Raw genomic sequence first — 26,491 nt, forward strand, 5'->3', positions numbered from 1 at the left:
GCTGATTGTTCAGGTGCACTTTCATTAGCCATTAGAGTACGATGGGTACAGTGTGGGTGTGAAGGGAGGCACACGGTCAGCAACAACACTCACACAGCCTGGGGCCTTCAAGGCGATGATTGATTGGTATTAACGAGCTCAAAGTAATCAAGAATTAAGTGCCAAGAAATCATTCCCCACACCATTACACCACCTGAATGAATGAGAAGGTGTACAGGTGATCCTAATAAAGTGTCCATTGACTATACTGTATAATTATGTCATTTTGTAAAGAAAAATTGGGAAATGGCCAGCAGCCTTCACTACCACCGCCCCGTTAACTGTGCTATGTTAACTGTGCTATGCCATCATTGACAATTGACAATTCAATTCAATTCAATGTTTAACTGTGACCAAAATGTCACATTTTCACATATTCAAACGTATATGAGATGTTTCAACTTGATAGAATTTTGACCCCTTAGGTCATGTTCTCACATGAAAGTCTGAAGGGGGGGTAGAGAGAGAGAGCGGTTGGAGGAGATTGTAAACGAGAATTTTAATAACGAGAATTTTAATAATGTAGATAACCAAACAGCTGACAGAAAACCAATATCCCAAAACCATCATTAGTGTTTCATCACAACAAGACAAAATAATAATTACTGCTACATCCACTGTCTGTCTACCTCAACCTTACTCACACTTTCACTCCATACTTCTCTCTCCCCCTCCCTCCCTCTCTCTCCCCCTCTCCCCCTCCCTCCCTCTCTCTCCCCCTCTCCCCCTCCCTCCCTCTCTCTGTCCCTCTCTCATTGAGCAAGTGGATGAGATTATTTTTCTGATTTGCGTTCTCACAGCCCTTTATGTAAACGAAGTAACGTACGCAATCGAAGCAACAGACGTGGTCGTTGATTGGTCAGAAAAATGTAAAATTGCCCGTTCGTCCCTCTCTTATCCAGATCAACACGCATGCGTTGTTGTTTTCCTATGGACAGCCTCCATGCGTCGTTTCTAACCGGCGCGAAACCACCCTTTTCAAGCGGAGCATCCGTCAGTTGTTTGCTCCGGGAGCGACTTCGAATGCGCGTTCTCACAGCTCCAAACGACGCAGAGCAAAGCAAACTTTATCCTAAACTCCGATTCCAAGTGAAGCAAATGTTCTAGTGAGAACACACCCGTAGACATTTGATAATAAGATTGGCTTGAAATATCAAGCTACGGCAATGACATTTGTTTCCATCCAATGTTTTTTTTGCAAGCAACTAGGCTGTTTAGTTTATGTGTGGAAATAATCCACAGCGAAAATATCTCCTTGCATGTCTACATTTGTAGTATGTGTGCAATAATAAATAAATAATAAACAAATACAATTATAAACAAATACAAAAAAATAATAATAATATTTGATTGTTTGATTGCGAGCGCAGTGTGAGCACACGCACGTTGTTGATTATATCATGTTTTTATATCATTATTTGCACTTCTGGTTAGATGCCAAACTGCATTTCCTTGTCAAGTACTTTCCTAGCACCAGGGGAGCCCCCCCTCCCAAATTTCGTTGTTTGGTACCTGTACTATATTAATGACAATAAAGACCATTCATTCATTTTCATTCATTCATACTTGTATTCTGCAATGACAATAAAGTAGAATCTGATCTAATAAGAAATCATCCTCTCAAATGACCCCACAACTGACCCTACATCACATGGTCGAGGAGTCCCTTGTACACCTTTAATTGCAATCTGTGATGTTGTTGAGATTACCAAAGGAGTAGAAACTGGTTCCACTCCTACAAATGTCTGTTAATAGCTGTCAAAGAAAGTATTCATATTCAAAGTTTTTCATGAGCTGAAATTTTGGCTAATTAGTGTTAGGGTTAATGCACTGATCACAGATCTTCAGAAGGCATGCCGTCGTGTACACCCCCACAGCAGGCACATCCTGACTGAGAGGAAATCATGACAGCATCTGTTCAATTCACAAAAGGAAACTACCATGGTGGCCAATTGTTGTAATTACACCAGAAAAAAAAGTCTACTTTTCATGTACCATTATGATTCAGGGTGTTTCTATGTTACTTCGTCTGATAGTCATGTCACAAACTATTTAGCCATTATGTCATGACTTAAATGTTTACTTCCAGAAAAAGGCCAAACGCATCGTCTACAGTACCTGTCATTTGTGTATAAATATGTGATTTTCCTGCCTTTGCTATTCAGTCCCAATACTAAACATGAGTGCTTCATTTGGACATTTGATAAATCTGTCCCATCACTTCTGGTGGCCTCAAATAGGGGGACTACTTTAAATGTTTACCATTAGTTGTCCACGGCACTCCAGGTGCCATTGTGATCCATTCTTTCCTACATAGATACCGATCTCTCTCTCTCTCTCTCTCTCTCTCTCTCTCTCTCTCTCTCTCTCTCTCTCTCTCTCTCTCTGTCTCTGTCTCTGTCTGTCTGTCTGTCTCTCTCTCTCTCTCTCTCTCTCTCTCTCTCTCTCTCTCTCTCTCTCTCTCTCTCTCTCTCTCTCTCTCTCTCTCTCTCATGCAGGCTGTGGAGACCAACCTGGCATCCAAGGACAGTCACTGGGTATATGCTAATGAGGTAAGATATGTTAATATTTTACTTTATTTATTTGTTTATTTAAAAGGGACAATGGACAGTCATTGACTCTCCCTGAATTAGCTGGGTAGCTAAATGACATCAGCAGTCCCTGGGCAGGTAGATACACAGGGGAAATACAGCCTCCGATGTTATAAACGATTTAAAACAGAACTACAGGACATAAAAACATCACATAAAACAGAACTACAGGACATAAAAACATCACATAAAACAGAACTACAGGACATAAAAACATCACATAAAACAGAACTACAGGACATAAAAACATCACATAAAACAGAACTACAGGACATAAAAACATCACATAAAACAGAACTACAGGACATAAAAACATCACATAAAACAGGACTACAGGAAATATAAACATCACATAAAACAGAACTACAGGACATAGAAATATCACACTCTACGCTCAATAAAACATTTAATCAAACACATCATAACAAATAAAAGAAAGAAAACATGTTTGGCTCTATGTGGTCAGTGGTCACATGATTGGTTATCTATTAGCCATGATTTCCAAAGTGCTTGGTCACTCATTGGCAGCAATTTGGGGTTAAGTGTCTTGCCCAAGGCCACACACACACACACACACACACACACACACACACACACACACACACACACACACACACACACACACACACACACACACACACACACACACACCACAGCACACTGTGCAAGTACATCTCTCCTCACCCTGAGACACTATATCACACCCCATGCTAATCCATGGATCTGCACACAACAACAAACTCCTAGTTCACTTTCCCATCTCTCTGTGCCTTCCCTCTGCAGCTTTTCTTTTCTTGGACATTTTTGTACTATTCATATTTTCGGATTCATATTTTTTCATTGATGCGGGTAGCAGAGTTTTTTATTGACAGATTGTGGCTGTAAGCAAATGCATTGACCGCTTATGCCAGCGGCCCTGGCTGGGAAATGTAGTTTATGGACACCGTACTTCTGTAAAGTGGCATAGAATTGTATTATAAGCAGATATCCTCTGCAAGCTCTCACAGGCCACATGAAATGGGCTGCCGGGCTGCATTCAGCCTTGAGTTTGTCCCTCGCAGTCCTTCATCCCCTGGTCCCAAAGCTCTCCGCATGCACATGCCTAAAGCTGGTTGGACTGGTTGGATGTACTGCAAAATTCTCTGGAATGACCTCGGAGACTTCGGAGATGGCTTATGGTAGAGGAATTAACATTCATTTCACGGCCAACAGCTCTGGTGGACACTCCTGCAGTCAGTATGCCAATTGCACGCTCCCTCAAAACCTACGACATGTGTGGCACTGTGTGATAAAACTGCACATTTTAGAGTGGCCTTTTATTGTGACCAGCATAAGGCACACCTGTGCAATAATCGTGCTGTCTAATCAGCATGTTGATATGCCACACCTGTCAGGTGGATGGATTATCTTGGCAAAGGAGAAGTGCTCAGTGCAACACATTTTTTTAACAACATTTGAGAGAAATAGGCCTTTTGTGTAGAAAAAGTGTTATATTTTTGTTCAGTGTAAATTATATGATGATATATATATGATGTTATATTTCTGTTATATTTCTGAAAAGGAAACACCTTCTGAGTCATAAAGAGGAATGTTATTTTTGGTCTTCCTCAGAGGTTGTATTACATATCTGATATTTAGCAACGCCCCCCCCCGTCTGAACTGTCAAGTCGCTTTTAATGTGACTTTCACGTCACTCTAGCAGGGTTGCCAGATGGGATTGACAATTTACAGCCTAACCAGCCCATAAGCGCTAAATCCAGTAACCCATTCGGCGGTAACCCGCCCCATCTGGCAACCCTGCACTCTAGACGCAATTGCGCATATTATATCTTGCTCATATCTTTACCGTCAATGTAGGTAAAATATAGGTCACATTTTAAAAGTCATGTGAACTGCCAAACAAAAAAATCGGATCTGTGTAAAAATTCGGAATTGAGCATCAAGACCTCAGTGTAAACGTAGCCTAAAAGTAAAGAGAAACTTTATTTTACTCCCGTTTCGTTCTCCGATACTCTGATCTGCACCTAGGTCCAACACTCTGGTACATATTGAAACTTCAGAATAACATAACAGAAACGTAACAACATTCATCCTAACTTGTCACACAGGCCGTAGAACATGTAACCGTTATTTTTTATTTATTTTTAAAACACAATGAAACAACATCATTCTTTGTTTATTACTCTCTAGTGGGCTTTATGATTCATTTTCAAAACAAACAGATGAAAATAACCCATCACTGCCTCATTTTAAGTACCCCTGCTCCACTACCCCCGCTATCCCTCACCTCCGCTCTTCCTCACCCCTACCTCCTCCGTCTCTCTCCCCTCTCTCTGACTGTTAGTATTTTAATGCATCTGTATTTGCCATTGTTTTATTGTTTTATTGTTTATTGTATTACTTAACCTTGTTTTATTTCTAGCTTCCCCCCCCCCCCCAAATAAGAATTTGTTCTTACATGTTTGCCTGGTTAAATAAAGGTTAAATAAAAAAATAAAAATAAAAAAATTCCATTTTAGATCAAGAATTTTGCTTGTTTTTAACTCCTCACTCCCCACTATTCGGTTGTTAAGTCGTGACGTGTTTCCGGGTCCAACGTTGGCTGAGGCGCTCTCTTCGAAATGCCTCAGTAATAATAATAATTCATTATATTTGTGTAGCGCTTTTTCGAGGCTCAAAGACGCTGACAATATGGGGAAAACTGGAAAGTGCTGCTGTGTCCTTTGTTGTATGAATAGATCCCAGTCTAGAAAACTATTGAAATGTCATTCTACCGCTGTAGTACACTGGTACGATGGTGCAGGGAATTTCTGGTTTGGACCCGGAAATTGCCAAACGTCACGTTTGACGTCAGACTTAACAACCAAATGGGAGCGGCAGTAGCCTAGAGGTTAGAGAGGCCGGCGAGCAATCGGAAGGTTCCCTTGAGCAAGGCACTTAACACTAGAAGAGCCGGGAGGGGTCACGGTGACCCCTGTGAGCAAAAATAATTTCTATCTTTGCACTCGATCATATTTCAGGACCCTTCTTTCATGACTTCTCCTAGATATGTGCGTTCTACCACCCAGTATCCTGACATTTTCAAAATCACTTCAGGATAAGATAGTATAAAGCTGTTTTGCAGTTTTTCTGTGTAGGAGGCAGGCTAAAAAAAGAAGCGCCCTCTAGTGATCTATGTGTGTAAATAGCAGATTTACATTCTAAAAAGGGGGTCTTTATAGGTGTTGACACCTGTGCCTTGTTGACACCTGTGCCTTGTTGACACCTGTGCCATTCTTCTCCTCTCTTCTCCTCTGTCTCTGCCTGTAGGAGGTGAGAGACACAGAGGTCATGGAGCTGGTGCACGGCGCCGCGGGGCACATCACTGTGGTCCGCCAGGTCTTCCCGTTGTGGCGGGACACGGGCGCCCGCTGCCTGAGGAACAACCGCCGGGTCTCCTCCCTGCTCTGCGACCCCCAGGAGGGCTACGTGCAGGCCCTGGAGGTCAGTAGAGACAGGCCCTGGAGGTCAGAGGTCAGTAGAGACAGGCCCTGGAGGTCAGAGGTCAGTAGAGGTCAGCTCAGTAGAGACAGACCCTGGAGGTCAGTAGAGACAGACCCTGGAGGTCAGTAGAGACAGACCCTGGAGGTCAGAGGTCAGTAGAGACAGGCCCTGGAGGTCAGAGGTCAGCTCAGTAGAGACAGACCCTGGAGGTCAGTAGAGACAGACCCTGGAGGTCAGTAGAGACAGACCCTGGAGGTCAGTAGAGACAGACCCTGGAGGTCAGTAGAGACAGACCCTGGAGGTCAGTAGAGACAGTCCCTGGAGGTCAGTAGAGACAGACCCTGGAGGTCAGTAGAGACAGACCCTGGAGGTCAGTAGAGACAGACCCTGGAGGTCAGTAGAGACAGGCCCTGGAGGTCAGTAGAGACAGACCCTGGAGGTCAGTAGAGACAGACCCTGGAGGTCAGTAGAGACAGACCCTGGAGGTCAGTAGAGACAGTCCCTGGAGGTCAGTAGAGACAGACCCTGGAGGTCAGAAGGAGACAGACCCTGGACCACAAGTGAAGCATGACTTAGGCAATTATGCTATGAGGCTAACAAAATGTAGTTGTGGCCGGTGCTAGTGGAATTGCTCACTCGTGCTATGTTTTTAACTATTCTGTCTTTTAGAAGGAAATGGTAGGCCTACACGCTCAACCATCTGAACCAATGCGACCTATTCACAGTGACCCTGATTGATTTACACTGGTCAAAGAAAGGCCTACATAATGGCTCATGTGAACGTAAACAGTTTGGTAAACAAAGTGGATGAGGTATTCAACATAGTCCAGAAGAATAATCTGCATGTGCTGGCTATCACAGAGACCCATCTTGACCAAACCATAACAAATGGACCAATAGAATGGAAGGGATATACTATTTTAAGGAGACACCGGAACTAGGCATGCACGATATTATCGGCCCGATATTGGGAAATTAACGTTATTAAATATAACAGAAGTAGCAGCCAGTAAACATGGTAGTGTGTGTAGGTTGCTAGACAGCAAAGTTAGCTTATTGTTATCAGCAACAGTAATAAAAGTCGTTATCGCGTGTCACATATCACACCGACGATCTGCATAAAGCTGAGCCGGTGGTCAACCATGTGGCAGCTATCACCATGACGCCAGCACACTAGCCGACACGTTAGCATCGTTAGCACTGTCTTCATTCACTAAACCTGTCAGATGAGACCGTTGTCTGGAATAATGGGACAATTGAATGTTATTATAAAGCTACCAGCGAGCTATATGAACTCATACTTGTTGAATCTCTACTGGACCTTGCAGAATCTAATCAATAGTTAATAACTGGGGACGACACGTCGAACTTCAGGTCTTCACTCAAGCACGCTTTATTATAGAATCAACTCGCCTGAGGGGCGTGGCAATCATAGACATGACAATACTGAACGATGTTACGAAAACAAGCACATTTTGTTTTTCCATGTCAGTGCAATTTATTTTTAATTCTTATGCAAAACGTTTGATGGGCTTTATCACAACCTACCTTATCCTCATGCACTAAAAGTAGCATAGCCCTTTTCAGTTGCTTTATTAAGCATACTAGTGTAGCCTACTATGTGCCTTGTGTCATTCTGTTTATCTGCAGACTAAGCAGCCATAGGCTTTTGGTTCTATAAAAGTCTTTATTTTTGTATTGACTGATGCACTTTATTTTTGACACTTTTTTGATCTAATTACTCTTAGGTGAGCCTTTTTTGTTTTCAGAAAAGGAGGCCAGATCTTGGCTTAAAAAAGCATTGTGCACTGTCTATAACAGATTCTGTTTGTTAGAGGAAATAATAAATGAACATTTGAAGAGTCAGAAGTGTTCTCTTTGTTGTGTTAACAATAGTGATGTAAGTTAGATTTGGTGAGATCACTATGGAATATTAAATCATCAATATTTGCTCACTACATAGCCTTTCTTACCTTCAGGTGTGCATGAACTACAGGTTATCAACTGTGAAATTATATCTGTTCTCATATCGGTTCTCATATCGGTTATCGGCCACGAGAAGCTGGTAAACATCGGTTATCGGTTGGAAAAAATGCATATTGTGCATCCCTAACCGGAACAGAAGAGGAGGGGGCGTGGCCATATATATACAGGAACACCTGCTGTTCAAAGTGAGGGACGATCTATATGTGGATGGGGTAGAAATCCTGTGGATTCAAATTCACCTTCCTTTCCAACAACCAACACTAATTGGATGTGTCTACAGGTCCCCTAGTTCAAACATAGCATCTCTAGATAAGATTTGTGAAAGCATTGATCTTGCTCTAAACAAAAAGAGAGAATTATTCGTGCTTGGGGACGATAACATTAACTGGAAAAGTAGTCACTCAGATGCAAATAAGATGAGATTTTCTCAATAGAGAGTTGCAATTTGTTCCAAATGGTACATGAAAGCACAAGGTCTGCAAGAAACAAGTATGGCCATAGAACTGAAAGCACAATTGGTTTCATATTCTGCAATGTTCCAAATAAATGCTCACTGCGTATTCTCACTGCGTCTGCCCGTCACACACTCCCACTCCTCCACCTACTGCCCCCCCGGGGGAAACACACACACACACACACACTCCTCCACCTACTGCCCCCCCGGGGGAAACACACACACACTCCCACTCCTCCACCTCCTGCCCCCCCGGGGGAAACACACACACACTCCCACTCCTCCACCTGCTGCCCCCCCTCCCGGGGGAAACACACACACACTCCCACTCCTCCACCTCCTGCCCCCCCGGGGGAAACACACACACACTCCCACTCCTCCACCTCCTGCCCTCCCGGGGGAAACACACACACACTCCCACTCCTCCACCTCCTGCCCCCCGGGGGAAACACACACACACTCCCACTCCTCCACCTGCTGCCCCCCCGGGGGAAACACACACACACTCCCACTCCTCCACCTCCTGCCCCCCCGGGGGAAACACACACACACTCCCACTCCTCCACCTCCTGCCCCCCCGGGGGAAACACACACACACTCCCACTCCTCCACCTCCTGCCCCCCCGGGGGAAACACACACACACTCCCACTCCTCCACCTACTGCCCTCCCGGGGGAAACACACACACACTCCCACTCCTCCACCTACTGCCCCCCCCCAGGGGAAACACACACACACTCCCACTCCTCCACCTACTGCCCCCCCCCAGGGGAAACACACACACACTCCCACTCCTCCACCTACTGCCCCCCCGGGGGAAACACACACACACTCCCACTCCTCCACCTGCTGCCCCCCCTCCCGGGGGAAACACACACACACTCCCACTCCTCCACCTCCTGCCCCCCCGGGGGAAACACACACACACTCCCACTCCTCCACCTCCTGCCCTCCCGGGGGAAACACACACACACTCCCACTCCTCCACCTCCTGCCCCCCGGGGGAAACACACACACACTCCCACTCCTCCACCTGCTGCCCCCCCGGGGGAAACACACACACACTCCCACTCCTCCACCTCCTGCCCCCCCGGGGGAAACACACACACACTCCCACTCCTCCACCTCCTGCCCCCCCGGGGGAAACACACACACACTCCCACTCCTCCACCTCCTGCCCCCCCGGGGGAAACACACACACACTCCCACTCCTCCACCTACTGCCCTCCCGGGGGAAACACACACACACTCCCACTCCTCCACCTACTGCCCCCCCGGGGGAAACACACACACACACTCCCACTCCTCCACCTCCTGCCCCCCCGGGGGAAACACACACACACTCCCACTCCTTCACCTACTGCCCCCCCCCAGGGGAAACACACACACACTCCCACTCCTCCACCTACTGCCCCCCCGGGGGAAACACACACACACTCCCACTCCTCCACCTACTGCCCCCCCGGGGGAAACACACACACACTCCCACTCCTCCACCTGCTGCCCCCCCGGGGGAAACACACACACACTCCCACTCCTCCACCTCCTGCCCTCCCGGGGGAAACACACACACACTCCCACTCCTCCACCTGCTGCCCTCCCGGGGGAAACACACACACACTCCCACTCCTCCACCTACTGCCCCCCCGGGGGAAACACACACACACTCCCACTCCTTCACCTCCTGCCCCCCCGGGGGAAACACACACACACTCCCACTCCTCCACCTCCTGCCCCCCCGGGGGAAACACACACACACTCCCACTCCTCCACCTCCTGCCCCCCCGGGGGAAACACACACACACTCCCACTCCTCCACCTACTGCCCCCCCGGGGGAAACAAACACACACATTAAGAAGCCGTCTGATGGCGACTCAATTGGCATCAGCCGGTGCCAATCACGCCCCCATCCCCTTCACCAACCGTCCTGCAGCTCCCCCTGCAGGCCAGACATGCTCCCCACAGAGTCTGAATGGCAAGAAAAAGGCTGGAATTCTCGAACAGTTTTTGAGGGTTGCAGCAACAATTCAAAACAGACTTGGCACGCAGTGAATGGTTTGCTTGGTAGATCTATGAATGCTAGCCTGTTAGTGTGGAGGTTGATGGAAACAAAAGTTAACAACCTGAGATCTAATATGAAAACCAAAAGATTATGGCAGCAAAAACCTGTAGTTTTGTATTATCAAATCTATCATTAGATGATATCTAGAACATTCTTACTTCACTTCCTGATGGCAAATCCCCAGGATCTGATGTTATTGATAACAAACTGTTAAAGTTTGCAGCCTCATATATTGTTGGTCCTATAAAGTATATTTTTATTCTTTGTTTCTGTACAAGGAAAGTTTCCCACTGAATGGAAACATGCCAGTTTGCCCAATTCCCAAGGATGCCAAGCCGGCATCAGCATCTAACAGTCGTCCCATCAGTTTACTTCCATCATTAAGTAAAGTCTTAGAGAGAGTTGTGAGGAAGGGTCCCCTCTGGTGTCCCTTTTTAAGATTTCAAAGTTTTCAAAGTCATGTTTTTTTTTTTTTTTTCACAGGTGTCACATTTGTACCTTTACGACAGTGTGCTCATGCTGGCCAACGCCTTCTACAGGAAGTTAGAGGACAGGAAGTGGCACAGCATGGCCAGCCTGAACTGCATGAGGAAGTCAACCAAGCCGTGGACCGGCGGCTGGTCGATGCTCGACACCATTCAGAAGGTCAGTTCACACAGCAACACGTCAGCTCTCATAAACAAGACAAAAAAGCAATAAAATCGGGGAAATATTACTTCAAATGAGCAAAATGATTTGCCAAAAGAAAAGTAAATATATATCTTAAAACTATAGTGCAGTCAGACAAAAAACAAGCTTTGCCTTGATTTAAGATATTTCATCTTACTTAGATTTACTTTTTGCAGTTCAGTGCCATGCTCTTGGTGGGAGAGGCTGTTGGAGGTAGACGGTAGGATGAGCTCATTGTATATGGAACGCCATCAACGCAAATAACGTCTTAGAAATACCGTGTCCACACGTCGTTTTTTTACATTGTGGCCGATGAGGGAACCTGAATCAAGGAAGTCAAACACATTCATGAGGAGGGTCGCGTCATTAATGCATAACGTCTACGGTCTCATACGCAGTCGCTACGTATGGAAGGCCACGCCCTGCAGGCGCCTCCGTCAGTGTAAACGTCAGCCTGTAGCGGACGCTACTGAGGGGCATGATGTACATAATTCACCTGTGTGTTTCGGTTGTGGAGAATTGTGTGTGGGCACTTTAATGCTGGTCACTGGGGTGTGACGTGGGGGGTCAAGGGTAACATATAAGGAAGTGTTATTGTTTGCTATGGGCGCGATGTCAACAGTGAAATAAATGCAGACGCTGTGGGCTTTAAACTGGTACCAAGTCTCCGCTTCGTTCGTACGCTCCAACTCCTACAAGCCCAGAGGTTCAGAACCATCTGGTTAACCTACAAGCCCAGAGGTTCAGAACCATCTGATTTAAACTTTCAGCGGGGGAGTTAAGTTTCATGCCTAGGCTACACGGCGCCGGATTTGGCTGAAACGGCCATGGGTTAGGGTATCTGGTATCGTTTGCACCTCACGGCTACACGACTCCGCTGAATTGAATGACTTGTTTAGTGTAAGGCTATATTGGCTAAATACAATTATGAAAGCGACAAGTGACAAGTGTGCGCATCAAAGGTCTAGGCATTAGGCACCTAACATCCATATGCTGTTTAAATAAAGTGATTGAGTGATGTATGTGCGCATTGCGTGCGACCCAACCATTCAGCGCAAGTCTTGTGCTATAAATAGCCTACACTTGATAAACCAGTTCTGTGATATTATTTATCGTCTTAGAAACATCTTAGCAAGAGGCACTTTAACAATTATCATAAAGTTTATAATGCATCAGCTCTTTTTATACAACCTACATTTACACAGATTAATAATGTATACTGGTGGTTTATTTAATACTGTACAGCACTTGAGGTTACATTCAATGCATGACTTGTGCTATATAGGCAAAATAAAATTATGAAAGCGGCAAGTAACAAGTGTGCATCTAGGCATTAGGCACGTAACATCCATATGCTGTATGAATAAAGTTTGATTGATTGATGTATGTGCGCATTGGCTACAGCTTCATTTTTCACACAACGACAAACATGTGATACCTGTTTCCAGTTGATTCTTTGAACAACAGAATAGCAAACGTTAAATTACACAGATTAATAACGTATGCATGCGATATCTTGGATGAAGACGTAATGTAAGTGGAGAGGAGATTGATTGGGACTGCAGGAGTTTCCATTATTAACGAATGAATGAAAGCAGATGACCCAACCATTCAGCGCAAGACTTGTGTTATAAATAGCCTACACTTGATATATATATAATACATATATATATATATATATAATACAGAATAGAGATGTAAAGGTCTTATAGAGATGTAAAGGTCTTATAGAGGTGTAAAGGTCTTATAGAGATGTAAAGGTCTTATAGAGATGTAAAGGTCTTATAGAGATGTAAAGGCCTTATAGAGATGTAAAGGTCTTATAGAGATGTAAAGGTCTTATAGAGATGTAAAGGTCTTATAGAGATGTAAAGGCCTTATAGAGATGTAAAGGTCTTATAGAGATGTAAAGGTCTTATAGAGATGTAAAGGTCTTATAGAGATGTAAAGGTCTTATAGAGATGTAAAGGTCTTATAGAGATGTAAAGGTCTTATAGAGATGTAAAGGTCTTATAGAGATGTAAAGGTCTTATAGAGGTGTAAAGGTCTTATAGAGATGTAAAGGTCTTATAGAGGAGATGTAAAGGTCTTATAGAGATGTAAAGGTCTTATAGAGATGTAAAGGTCTTATAGAGATGTAAAGGTCTTATAGAGGTGTAAAGGCCTTATAGAGATGTAAAGGTCTTATAGAGATGTAAAGGTCTTATAGAGATGTAAAGGTCTTATAGAGGTGTAAAGGTCTTATAGAGATGTAAAGGTCTTATAGAGATGTAAAGGTCTTATAGAGATGTAAAGGTCTTATAGAGGTGTAAAGGTCTTATAGAGATGTAAAGGTCTTATAGAGATGTAAAGGTCTTATAGAGATGTAAAGGTCTTATAGAGATGTAAAGGTCTTATAGAGATGTAAAGGTCTTATAGAGGTGTAAAGGTCTTATAGAGATGTAAAGGTATTATAGAGATGTAAAGGTCTTATAGAGATGTAAAGGTCTTATAGAGATGTAAAGGTCTTATAGAGATGTAAAGGTCTTATAGAGATGTAAAGGTCTTATAGAGGTGTAAAGGTCTTATATAGATGTAAAGGTCTTATAGAGATGTAAAGGTCTTATAGAGATGTAAAGGTCTTATAGAGATGTAAAGGCCTTATAGAGATGTAAAGGTCTTATAGAGGTGTAAAGGTCTTATATAGGTGTAAAGGCCTTATAGAGAGCCTTCATTGCCTCCAAGGCTCCAAAGATGCTGAGGCCTGTAAATGTAATCAGAAGTTAAAGAAGAGACATACATCTAAATGTGTCAGTTGGTCTGAGATAAGCACTGTAACGACCTGACTGCTTCCATTGTGCAGCGTGTGAACATTATGAATATTTAGTGCAGATAAATATTATTGTGAAATCAATTATGATTTGAAAGATAAGTCTTTTTAACTTAACAACTGTTTAAAAAAATGTTTTCTTTCTCATCTCACCAAGCTTACTGTCTCAGTCCATCAGTAATTTAAATGATGAACATTGCCATTCTTTACTTACCGTTGGAGGGCTGCATGAATGCGTACAAATGGGCATACAGCATTATACATAATATGTATATACAGTATATATATATACATAGCATAGTGACACCTAGTGGTAGGACTGGTAACATTACAAGCAGACATAGATTTCGATTAACTGGTAATGCACCTAAAAGCTGTTTGCCAACTGCCATTAAACAATAAAAGAAGAAGAAGCAACAGCCAAAAGTCGCTGTGCCTCCAGGCTTCCTTTCTAACACCCCTATTAGACCCTAGACATAAGTAGAATGGAGCAGCCCGTTGGCTATGACAGGTAACAGGCTAAAAATCTACGCATGGACACAGCATTTCTAGACGTTATTTGCGTTGATGGCCTTCCATAATTGTAATGCGTGGAACGGAATAAGGAATAAACACATCTTTGATCCCATTTTACATTCCTAGGTAGAATTCTCATCATTCCTCATTCTATTTGATGCATTTACTATGAGCCTCTCCTCCGATTTTTACCTCCCACAGCCTCCCCAGGTCTATCAGCAATGGTGTCATCGAGTTTTCCCAACATGCAGACACAGCACAGCATTCTACATCAACCAATCAAACCCTGTTCTGACCCTGTTGCCATAGGGACGTATCTCCGGGCTCACAGGGCTGATGGATTTCCGAGCCGAAGGCTCCAACTCTCACGTCCAGTTTGAGATCCTGGGGACCAGCTACAGTGAGACGTTTGGTAAAGACATCAAACGGGTGAGTCTCACCCTAATGCCTGCTCCCCTCGGGCTATCAGTGGGGTTTCACTGAATTACTTGTCATGATATTTCAATTGTCATCAAGGGTCAGGATGAAGAGCTTCTCTACTGGAGAGTTTGTTTCTGGACAAAATGTCTGACTTGGAGGTATCTGAAAAGGTGAGACTTTGGTAAATTGAATAATTGAGAGAGTTGAGCAAATGATCCAAACCTGCCATCAACATAAAGATTAGAAATGTATTTAATGCCCTTTGAGGACCAAGCCCCGAAGATAGAATCATAGAGAGAGGGTGGAAGGTTATGGTTATTCTTGATGAGAGAGTGCATTGATGTTGTTTTCAAATTAAAATGCCTCCTAAATTGCGATTCTGACTGAGTAATAGACCACTAGATTTGAATAGAGATGGCTTTGAAGGGGGGGTGATGGGGCACACATTATGTGATTTAGTTTAGATTAAGGGAAGTACAGATATACTCCATTTGTATCCAGGACTCGCCCCTGTTGGGCAGGTCTCCTTCAGTCCAATGCAACATTGCTTTAATATTACATGCCCAGTAACAGTGAATGAAGTTGGGTAGGGCCATGCTAGCTCGTTTTTTGGGTCTTTGAAAGGCACTTCTTTTGGTTCTGTGTGGTTTACCATTCCAGATAAATTATGATAGGCTCCTATCCAATTAGTGACATTTTGATCAGGATGGGGATGTTTTGGAAGAGATAATGGAATTGAGGTAAAACAATAATTTTAATGAGATCAATTCGGCCGGCTATGGACAGTGGGAGGTTCATCCATCTATCCATGTCTTTCTACATTTTCCAAATAAATAGCCGACATTTTTGATAAAGAGGGATGAAAAGGTAGGTGTGATCTGCATCCCAAGATATGTAAAGCCCTTGTTGGCAATTCTGAATGTATAGTGTGATGCAGGGACGAGAGTGGTGATTAATAGGAAACATTTCACTTTTATCACAGTTGATTTTACAGCCTGAGAATTTTCTGAAATGAGCTGGGGTGTTGAGGATGGATGGATCAGATTTTAATATAATGAATTAATAATGGGTCGGTTACATATAAAAGAATGTTGTCTGCGTATAAGGATATGTTGTGTGTGAGACGCAGGGGTTCCATGGCGACCGCGAAGAGTAAAGGGGAAAGGCTGCAGCCCTGGCAGGTGCCTCTGCTTGGTACTCAGATTGTTGTCCATTGGTAATTACAGCAACTAGAGGCTCGGAGTAGAGGAGTAGAGGGTTAGGGTTAGTAGAGGCTTGGAGGAGAGGAGATGTTTCCATTAAATGAAGGAATCCTCAAATCCAAATTTCTTTAGGGCTAAAAACAAACATTGCCATTGAACTCAGTCAAATGATGAGTCGAGCAAAATCACCATTTCGGGGGAGTGAGATGGAGGTGAATAGATAATATTGAGAAGTCGCCTAAGATTTGAGCGAGAGTGCCTATTTTAAATGAAGCCTGATTGGTTAGGTGCAATTATTTGTGGGATGACATTCTCTAACCTTGCTGCTAAGAGGACTTAGGTCCCTAAGGACTGGTGATCGGAAGATTGTGAGTTCAAATACCGCCTGAAACGCCACCACTAGTGTGCCCCTTGAGTAAGGCACTTAGCCCTCAGAAGATTGTGGATAAGATTTGATAGTCTACTACATCTACAATTAATGAGATCGTGTGATCAGAGGCGCACCTGAGAGGGTCCGCCCCCTTTTGGTCTCAGTGTTATTGCAGCATAGTTGAAGTGCAAAAAGAAAAAAAATGTTTCATTTTAAGGCTTTAATGGCTAAACTACTGTAGTACTATTTGAAGATGCTGTTGATTTCCATGTGGTCTGTCACTATTTCATCTGTTTCACTGTAGATCTTAGGAATAAGATGGGAGGATTGAGCTTGCTGGGCTAGTAACATGTTGGCTTTATCTCATCGTAGACCCTGAATTGAACTTTTTGTGAGTAAGTATATGGCTTTGTATGTGGAAAGTAAGTCATATTCCACCTGTAGTCGCAGGCTTTCTTTAAAACATGTTGGGGAAGGAGAGGATGAGAAAAGGATATCAATCTCTGAACAGTTATCTTTTGGAGGTGAAGGCGGGGGAGCCGCTGCATATCACACAGAGAAGGAGAGGAAGGAGGGGTAATGGGTGTCTGTGGGCTGTGAAGGCGGGGGGGTCTGTTTTGGTTGAAAGATTGTGTGTGCCCTTGAGCTGTCTACGGACTGGGAAGTTCCACGACTCCCAGGCCTGAGCTTAGTATCTCTGGGCTTTGAAGCCATTCTGAGGCCTACCTGCTAATGAATGCTCACAGCATTTTTTAAGTTCTTGGGCATGCTGAGGATGAGACGTGGGTGGACCTTCCAGCAGGACAACGGAATGGCCCAGTCAATCACCTGACTTAAACCCAATTAAACATTTGTGGAAGCGTCTGAAGATCCAGATTCACAAGAGGGCCCCCCGCAATCTTCATGATTTAAAGACAGTCTGTGTAGAGGAATGGGCCAAAATCACACCTGAGTATTGTGGGGGATAAGTTACTTCATACAGAAAGTGCCGTGAAGCTGTCATTACAACAACGGCTTCTCCACTAAGTATTGAATTAATTTCAGTTAATTTCAGTTCAATACTTTTTTCCTGCTTCATTCCACTTTATTACACACAACTTTATTTATATATGGACTTTAATGTTTAGATTTTTCGTCTGGATTGTTTGAGTTAATACCAAAGTCTGGTGCAAATTTCACTTGAATAGGCTCATTGGAAATACATTTACTGGACAAAATGTTGATGTGTTCAATACTTATTTCCCCCTCTGTACACTCACTGGCCACCTCATTAGGTACACTTTGGTTAAAGAGCAATTGAAAAGGTGTATCTATAGGTTCCAATTGTTGCCTTGGTGACCAGCTCATACATTTGCATGACCATTTTCTCCTGAGCTTCAAATGAGGTAGTCACACTAGTGCCAAATAGAGGGAATAGATTAGGCAGTGTATACCCCCTTTGTGTTTTTACTGAAGATAATTCATTGTTTAATTATGTTGCTGATAAGTTTGTTGAGATATTTGTTCCTCTCTCTGTGGTCTGTCCCTACAAATCTCTCTCTCTCTCTTTCTCTCTCTCTCTCTCTCTCAGATTGCAACTTGGGACTCCACTCGAGGTCTGAATGGTAGTCTAAAGGAGAGCCGGACAGAGAACGGCATGCAAGGAGTGACCCTCCAGGTGGTTACATTACTGGTAAGTGACGCCATGTATTGGTTGTTTCTTAGCAACTCAAACACCAAGAGCATCATGACAATGTTAACAACAAACAAAATGGAAATCCATTTCTTGGCCTAAAGAAGTTATGCTGCACTGTTATGCACTGAACATAATTATTCACTCCAGCATTGTCAACATAATGAATACAGAGTGGATCTTACTGGACTGGCGAAATTCAGAAATGGTCAAAGAAGATACCTATTCTGCTGTAGGATTAGGACACATTTGTACAATTGATTTGTGGCATCCTAAAGTACATCAAACCCATAGAGTACATACATAAGCTCCACCATACAGTCTGTCCTTGGCTGGCAGGCAGACAGCCAACCATTCTCCTCTCCTAGTGGTAGTGGGTTGTGGTGGTTCTCCTCTCCTAGTGGTAGTGGGTTGTGTCTCCTCTCCTAGTGGTAGTGGGTTGTGTCTCCTCTCCTAGTGGTAGTGGGTTGTGGTGGTTCTCCTCTCCTAGTGGTAGAGGGTTGTGGTGGTTCTCCTCTCCTAGTGGTAGTGGGTTGTGTCTCCTCTCCTAGTGGTAGTGGGTTGTGTCTCCTCTCCTAGTGGTAGTGGGTTGTGGTGGTTCTCCTCTCCTAGTGGTAGTGGGTTGTGGTGGTTCACCTCTCCTAGTGGTAGAGGGTTGTGGTGGTTCTCCTCTCCTAGTGGTAGTGGGTTGTGTCTCCTCTCCTAGTGGTAGTGGGTTGTGGTGGTTCACCTCTCCTAGTGGTAGTGGGTTGTGTCTCCTCTCCTAGTGGTAGAGGGTTGTGGTGGTTCTCCTCTCCTAGTGGTAGAGGGTTGTGGTGGTTCTCCTCTCCTAGTGGTAGTGGGTTGTGGTGGTTCACCTCTCCTAGTGGTAGTGGGTTGTGGTGGTTCACCTCTCCTAGTGGTAGAGGGTTGTGGTGGTTCTCCTCTCCTAGTGGTAGTGGGTTGTGGTGGTTCTCCTCTCCTAGTGGTAGTGGGTTGTGTCTCCTCTCCTAGTGGTAGTGGGTTGTGTCTCCTCTCCTAGTGGTAGTGGGTTGTGTCTCCTCTCCTAGTGGTAGTGGGTTGTGGTGGTTCTCCTCTCCTAGTGGTAGAGGGTTGTGGTGGTTCTCCTCTCATAGTGGTAGAGGGTTGTGGTGGTTCTCCTCTCATAGTGGTAGAGGGTTGTGGTGGTTCTCCTCTCATAGTGGTAGAGGGTTGGGGTGGTTCTCCTCTCCTAGTGGTAGAGGGTTGTGGTGGTTCTCCTCTCCTAGTGGTAGAGGGTTGGGGTGGTTCTCCTCTCCTAGTGGTAGTGGGTTGTGGTGGTTCTCCTCTCCTAGTGGTAGAGGGTTGTGGTGGTTCTCCTCTCCTAGTGGTAGTGGGTTGTGGTGGTTCTCCTCTCCTAGTGGTAGTGGGTTGTGTCTCCTCTCCTAGTGGTAGTGGGTTGTGGTGGTTATCCTCTCCTAGTGGTGGTTTAGTGGATAGTGAACCATTCTCCTCTCCTAGTGGTAGTGGGTTGTGGTGGTACATTGTAGATTCTCACTGAAGGCATCAAAACTATGAATGAACACATAGGAATTATGTATTTAACAATAAAGTGTGAAATAACTCTAAATATGTCTTATATTTTAGATTCCTCAAAGTAGCCACCCTTTGCTTTTTTGTTGTTAATTAAATATATTATAATAATATGTAATATAATATGTGTTAATTATAATATGTTATTATATATATATATTTAATATTATTATTATATATTTTATTAACAACAACAACAACAAATATTTTATTAACAACAAAAAAGCAAAGGGTGGCTACTTTGAGGAATCTAAAATATAAGACATATTTAGAGTTATTTCACACTTTTTTGTTAAGTACATCATTGCACATGTGTTCATTCATAGTGTTGATGCCTTCAGTGAGAATCTACAATGTAAATAGTCATGACAATAAAGGAAACACATTGAATGAGAAGGTGTGTCCAAACTTTTGGCCTGTACTGTATATATATATATGTATATGTATATATATATATATATACATGTATATATCTGCTCCATATTTATTCGGCTCACGCTTGGCAGTTCAGCCAATTAATCAAGTAGTTTCTGCGACCATCCAAGCAGCTCCTCTCTTTACCTCCTTCTCCCACTCATTCAAATATGCCCTGACATGTCCAGCCATAAAAAAGAGCCATGGTAAACTTAGAGGAGTCATTTCTTGCAGATAAAGTGTTCAGCACCTCCATAGCACTCAGTGTTGCAGGTCAATAGCCACCCAGGAGAACTCTTCACGAAGATGAAGTTTGACTTCCGCAGTGCAGCTGGTCTTCATAAAGAAGTGTTACGGCTGACAGTCCCAAAGAAACTACATGGACCAAACTAAATTACTGCACAAAAGCCGTATTCATAAAGCCACAACATGAGAAAATGATCAGTCACAGAGAGGGTGTAAAAGGGTTCATGTTTTAATGGACCGCCCTCATGCCTACACAAAGAAACACTAGATCAACAAAACCTCCACAAATAAGAATAAACAGAACAGGCGTCTCCCGCTACCTTAATAATCAATGGCAGGGCGGATCAGGACACAACAGAAGCAAATCAACTCACCGCCCTGCCAAACAAAGAAACAAAGAAATGAACATGGGAGAAATCAAACATGGAATGCTCAATGACAGCGTTTATATTGCATTTAAACATACAGGTGTGGAATGCTCAATGACAGCGTTTGGAATGGAATGGAATGGAATGGAATGGAATGGAATGGACTTTATTTATGGAATGGAATGGACTTTATATTGCGTTATATTGCGTTATATTGCGTTTAAACATACGGGTGTGGAATGCTAAATGACAGCCTTTATATTGCGTTTAAACATACGGGTGTGGAATGCTCAATGACAGCGTTTATATTGCGTTCATGCGTGTGCATGTGGATACAGACATGTGTATAAAAATGCTGGTGTGGACAAGGCCTCAGTCTCACCACCTCAACAGACAGGGAACAGAACAAACTGGGCAGGGGCATAACAGAAGACATATATCGCTGGAAGGTTCTGGAACTTCTGAACCCCACTGGTGTTGTTCTGTACCTGTTTTCAACAGGAGGAACCTTTCGTTATGGTGGCGGAGAACGTCCTTGGACAGCCTAAGCGCTATAAAGGCTTCTCCATCGATGTTCTGGACGCTCTGGCCCAGAGTCTGGGCTTCAAGTACGAGATGTACCAGGTGGGCGACGGCCAGTACGGCGTCCCGCTGCCCAACGGCTCGTGGAATGGCATAATGGGAGAGCTCATCAGTAAGGTACGTCTGTCTGTTATATAGCTCATCAGTAAGGTACGTCTGTCTGTTATGGAGCTCATCAGTAAGGTGCGTCTGTCTGTTATGGAGATCATCAGTAAGGTACGTCTGTCTGTTATAGAGCTCATCAGTAAGGTGCGTCTGTCTGTTATAGAGCTCATCAGTAAGGTGCGTCTGTCTGTTATGGAGCTCATCAGTAAGGTGCGTCTGTCTGTTATGGAGATCATCAGTAAGGTACGTCTGTCTGTTATATAGATCATCAGTAAGGTGCGTCTGTCTGTTATGGAGATCATCAGTAAGGTGCGTCTGTCTGTTATGCAGCTCATCAGTAAGGTACGTCTGTCTGTTATGGAGATCATCAGTAAGGTGCGTCTGTCTGTCATGGAGATCATCAGTAAGGTACGTCTGTCTGTTATGGAGCTCATCAGTAAGGTACGTCTGTCTGTTATGGAGATCATCAGTAAGGTGCGTCTGTCTGTTATGGAGATCATCAGTAAGGTACGTCTGTCTGTTATAGAGCTCATCAGTAAGGTGCGTCTGTCTGTTATGGAGATCATCAGTAAGGTACGTCTGTCTGTTATGGAGATCATCAGTAAGGTACGTCTGTCTGTTATGGAGATCATCAGTAAGGTGCGTCTGTCTGTCATGGAGATCATCAGTAAGGTACGTCTGTCTGTTATGGAGCTCATCAGTAAGGTACGTCTGTCTGTTATGGAGATCATCAGTAAGGTGCGTCTGTCTGTTATGGAGATCATCAGTAAGGTACGTCTGTCTGTTATAGAGCTCATCAGTAAGGTGCGTCTGTCTGTTATGGAGCTCATCAGTAAGGTGCGTCTGTCTGTTATGGAGATCATCAGTAAGGTACGTCTGTCTGTTATATAGATCATCAGTAAGGTGCGTCTGTCTGTTATGGAGATCATCAGTAAGGTGCGTCTGTCTGTTATGCAGCTCATCAGTAAGGTACGTCTGTCTGTTATGGAGATCATCAGTAAGGTGCGTCTGTCTGTCATGGAGATCATCAGTAAGGTACGTCTGTCTGTTATATAGATCATCAGTAAGGTGCGTCTGTCTGTTATGGAGATCATCAGTAAGGTACGTCTGTCTGTTATGGAGATCATCAGTAAGGTACGTCTGTCTGTTATAGAGCTCATCAGTAAGGTACGTCTGTCTGTTATGGAGCTCATCAGTAAGGTACGTCTGTCTGTTATAGAGCTCATCAGTAAGGTGCGTCTGTCTGTTATGGAGATCATCAGTAAGGTGCGTCTGTCTGTTATGGAGATCATCAGTAAGGTACGTCTGTCTGTTATGGAGCTCATCAGTAAGGTACGTCTGTCTGTTATGGAGATCATCAGTAAGGTACGTCTGTCTGTTATGGAGATCATCAGTAAGGTACGTCTGTCTGTTATAGAGCTCATCAGTAAGGTACGTCTGTCTGTTATGGAGCTCATCAGTAAGGTACGTCTGTCTGTTATGGAGATCATCAGTAAGGTACGTCTGTCTGTTATGGAGCTCATCAGTAAGGTACGTCTGTCTGTTATGGAGATCATCAGTAAGGTACGTCTGTCTGTTATGGAGGTCATCAGTAAGGTACGTCTGTCTGTTATAGAGCTCATCAGTAAGGTACGTCTGTCTGTTATGGAGATCATCAGTAAGGTACGTCTGTCTGTTATAGAGCTCATCAGTAAGGTACGTCTGTCTGTTATGGAGATCATCAGTAAGGTACGTCTGTCTGTTATGGAGCTCATCAGTAAGGTACGTCTGTCTGTTATGGAGATCATCAGTAAGGTACGTCTGTCTGTTATGGAGCTCATCAGTAAGGTACGTCTGTCTGTTATGGAGATCATCAGTAAGGTACGTCTGTCTGTTATAGAGCTCATCAGTAAGGTACGTCTGTCTGTTATAGAGCTCATCAGTAAGGTGCGTCTGTCTGTTATGGAGATCATCAGTAAGGTACGTCTGTCTGTTATGGAGATCATCAGTAAGGTACGTCTGTCTGTTATAGAGCTCATCAGTAAGGTACGTCTGTCTGTTATAGAGATCATCAGTAAGGTACGTCTGTCTGTTATATAGCTCATCAGTAAGGTACGTCTGTCTGTTATGGAGATCATCAGTAAGGTACGTCTGTCTGTTATGGAGATCATCAGTAAGGTACGTCTGTCTGTTATGGAGATCATCAGTAAGGTACGTCTGTCTGTTATATAGCTCATCAGTAAGGTACGTCTGTCTGTTATGGAGATCATCAGTAAGGTACGTCTGTCTGTTATGGAGCTCATCAGTAAGGTACGTCTGTCTGTTATGGAGATCATCAGTAAGGTACGTCTGTCTGTTATAGAGCTCATCAGTAAGGTACGTCTGTCTGTTATGGAGCTCATCAGTAAGGTACGTCTGTCTGTTATAGAGCTCATCAGTAAGGTGCGTCTGTCTGTTATGGACCTCATCAGTAAGGTACGTCTGTCTGTTATGGGGTAGTGGTGGTCTAGTGGATAGTGAGTTGGACTTGTGATCGGAAGGTTGTGAGTTCAAATCCCGCCTGAAGCCACACCACTACTAGTGTGCCCTTGGGTAAGGCACTTAGCCCTCAGTTACTCCAGGGGGAATGTCCCTGTAATTCGTAATTGTAAGTCGCTTTGGATAAAAGCGTCTGCTAAATGGCAAAATTACTAAAATTACTACTAATTTATGGAGGTCCATGTCTGGGTGAGCTAGAGAAACGCGGTCTTCGCCGGGGGGTGCAGGGGAGTTAGCTAACTAGCACTAACTAGTTAGCCTACGCTAGTTAGCTCGGCCCCTTGGTGAGCTAGAGAAACGCGGTCTTCGCCGGGGGGTGCAGGGGAGTTAGCTAACTAGCACTAACTAGTTAGCCTACGCTAGTTAGCTCGGCCCCTTGGTGAGCTAGAGAAACGCGGTCTTCGCCGGGGGGTGCAGGGGAGTTAGCTAACTAGCACTAACTAGTTAGCCTACGCTAGTTAGCTCGGCCCCTTGGTGAGCTAGAGAAACGCGGTCTTCGCTGGGGGATGCAGTGGAGTGGTCCGGGGGGGGGGGGCAAGCACACTTCACAATTTCCACAGGAATTGTACCTGTCTAGTTATTATTATTTATTATTATTATTATTGTTATTGTTATTATTGTTATTATTATTATTATTATTATTATTATTATTAGTATTATTATTGTTGTTATTATTATTGTTGTTATTGTTATTATTGTTGTTATTATTATTATTATTATATACTTTCTGTGTATTGTCATCCCCCCGCAGAGAGCAGACCTGGCCATGTCGGCCCTCACCATCACCCCGCAGCGCGAGACCGTGGTGGACTTCAGCCAGCGCTACCTGGACTACTCCATCGGGATCCTCATGAGCAAGTCCGAGGAGGAGAACGTTTACGTCTTCTCCCTCCTGGCGCCCTTCGACCCGGCCGTGTGGGCCTGCCTCGCCACCTGCATCCCCGTGGTGGGCGTCATGATCTTCGTCCTGCGCCGTGTCCAGTCCACGGCGCGCTCCCAGAGCCCTTCTCCCGTGTCGTCCACCTCCCTTCAGAACGCCGTCTGGATCGTCTATGGAGCGTTCATGCAGCAAGGTGAGCTGGGTAAAGTGGCACATTAAGAGAGGCGAGAGGGTCATTCAAAAAGCTCTGGCTGGTACAGTAACATTATATATATAGGGCAGGTAATTTTTCTGTTTTTTCCAGTGCAGATTGTAAGCTTTCAAATGATGTGTCATACATTGAAATCTGAAAATAGTAGAAGAAGATATGCTTATTGTAATGTTGCTACACCTCAAACCAAATAGTGGAGAAAATCGCTCTGAATCAAAACAGACGCAAAACAGCTGCTAGTAGGCTAGCGCTAAGAAAGAACATCGCCATAAATATCTAACTGCATGTTTAGCACATCACAACATGCGGATAGAACATCAACATGCTAAAAACACATAATAGCTACACATAATTAGATGATCACATACATAGTCCTTGCTTTTGAACACGTCCTAAAACGTACGTTTGTTTACAAGCCATGTGTCACTTACCAGTAGCCTACAGCAGACGAGACAGTGAATCCAATTCACAAATTGTAAGTATTTAGTGATCCTAAAACTGTTGTATGTTATATCAAGTGGGCTCTTCAACACTTCAACTTTCATATTATGCCGTAAAAAATTAAAACATATATCTTTTTAAAGAAGCTTTTTGCTCATTTGAGCGACTTGAGAATTGCCGAAATGCGGCCCTTTTCACCAGACCGTGTCACATATTCAAAACGGGTTTTATTTAAATAATAAAAATTAACAGTGGTCATCACTATCTCTTGGTGTTGTAGCAATAGTACACATAGATAGATAGATATGCCCAATATGGCCTGTGCTGTGTTGAAGTAAAGTGTTTTACATTACAGGGTCAGGGAAAATGTAACCATTATGAAGTATTGTATGAGAAAAACTGTCGACTCAGTTGTTGTTGTTGTTGTTGTTGTTGTTGTTGTTGTTGTGTTGCCCTAGGAGGTGACTCTGTCCTGGGCTCCTCGGTGGCCCTGCGTATCGTCATGGGCAGCTGGTGGCTGTTCACCCTGGTGGTCTGCTCCTCCTACACAGCCAACCTGGCGGCCCGCCAGACCGTGACGCGCATGGACAACACCGTACGGTGAGGCAACAGTTACCAAAGCAAACCTTCAACATCACGCAAGAATGATTCACGCTATGGGCAGACATAACCAGATCATATCACACATAATAGATAATGAATGAAAATAGGGAATAAATAGAGTGGACACAGCAGTATGGATCCAGACTAAAAGAGAAACACAGCTACGCACATTAAGAACAGTGTTCAAAGAAAAGTCAGTGTGAGGTCAGAAAAGTGCTCCATGATAAATGGACTGCACTTATATAGCGCCTTTTTTGCTGCTCCAAAGCTGCTCCAAAGCGCTTTACAACAGCCTCTCA

General features: G+C 44.0%; 1 pseudogene across 1 annotated transcript in view; it reads left to right on the forward strand.

Annotated features, from left to right (window-relative positions):
- LOC308163207 (glutamate receptor ionotropic, delta-1-like) overlaps positions 1 to 26,491 on the forward strand; it is a 139,872-nt pseudogene that overhangs the window by 100,258 nt on the left and 13,123 nt on the right. Inside the window, exons 5-12 of the transcript in view lie at positions 2,538 to 2,591; positions 5,940 to 6,113; positions 11,100 to 11,261; positions 14,920 to 15,039; positions 18,173 to 18,274; positions 21,355 to 21,552; positions 24,809 to 25,130; positions 26,048 to 26,189. The product of the transcript in view is annotated as a glutamate receptor ionotropic, delta-1-like (transcript). The remainder of the gene's footprint in view (positions 1 to 2,537; positions 2,592 to 5,939; positions 6,114 to 11,099; positions 11,262 to 14,919; positions 15,040 to 18,172; positions 18,275 to 21,354; positions 21,553 to 24,808; positions 25,131 to 26,047; positions 26,190 to 26,491) is intronic.

Source organism: Nansenia antarctica (genome assembly GCF_963989245.1).
Source record: "Nansenia antarctica genome assembly, chromosome: 8".
NCBI lineage: Eukaryota > Metazoa > Chordata > Actinopteri > Argentiniformes > Microstomatidae > Nansenia > Nansenia antarctica.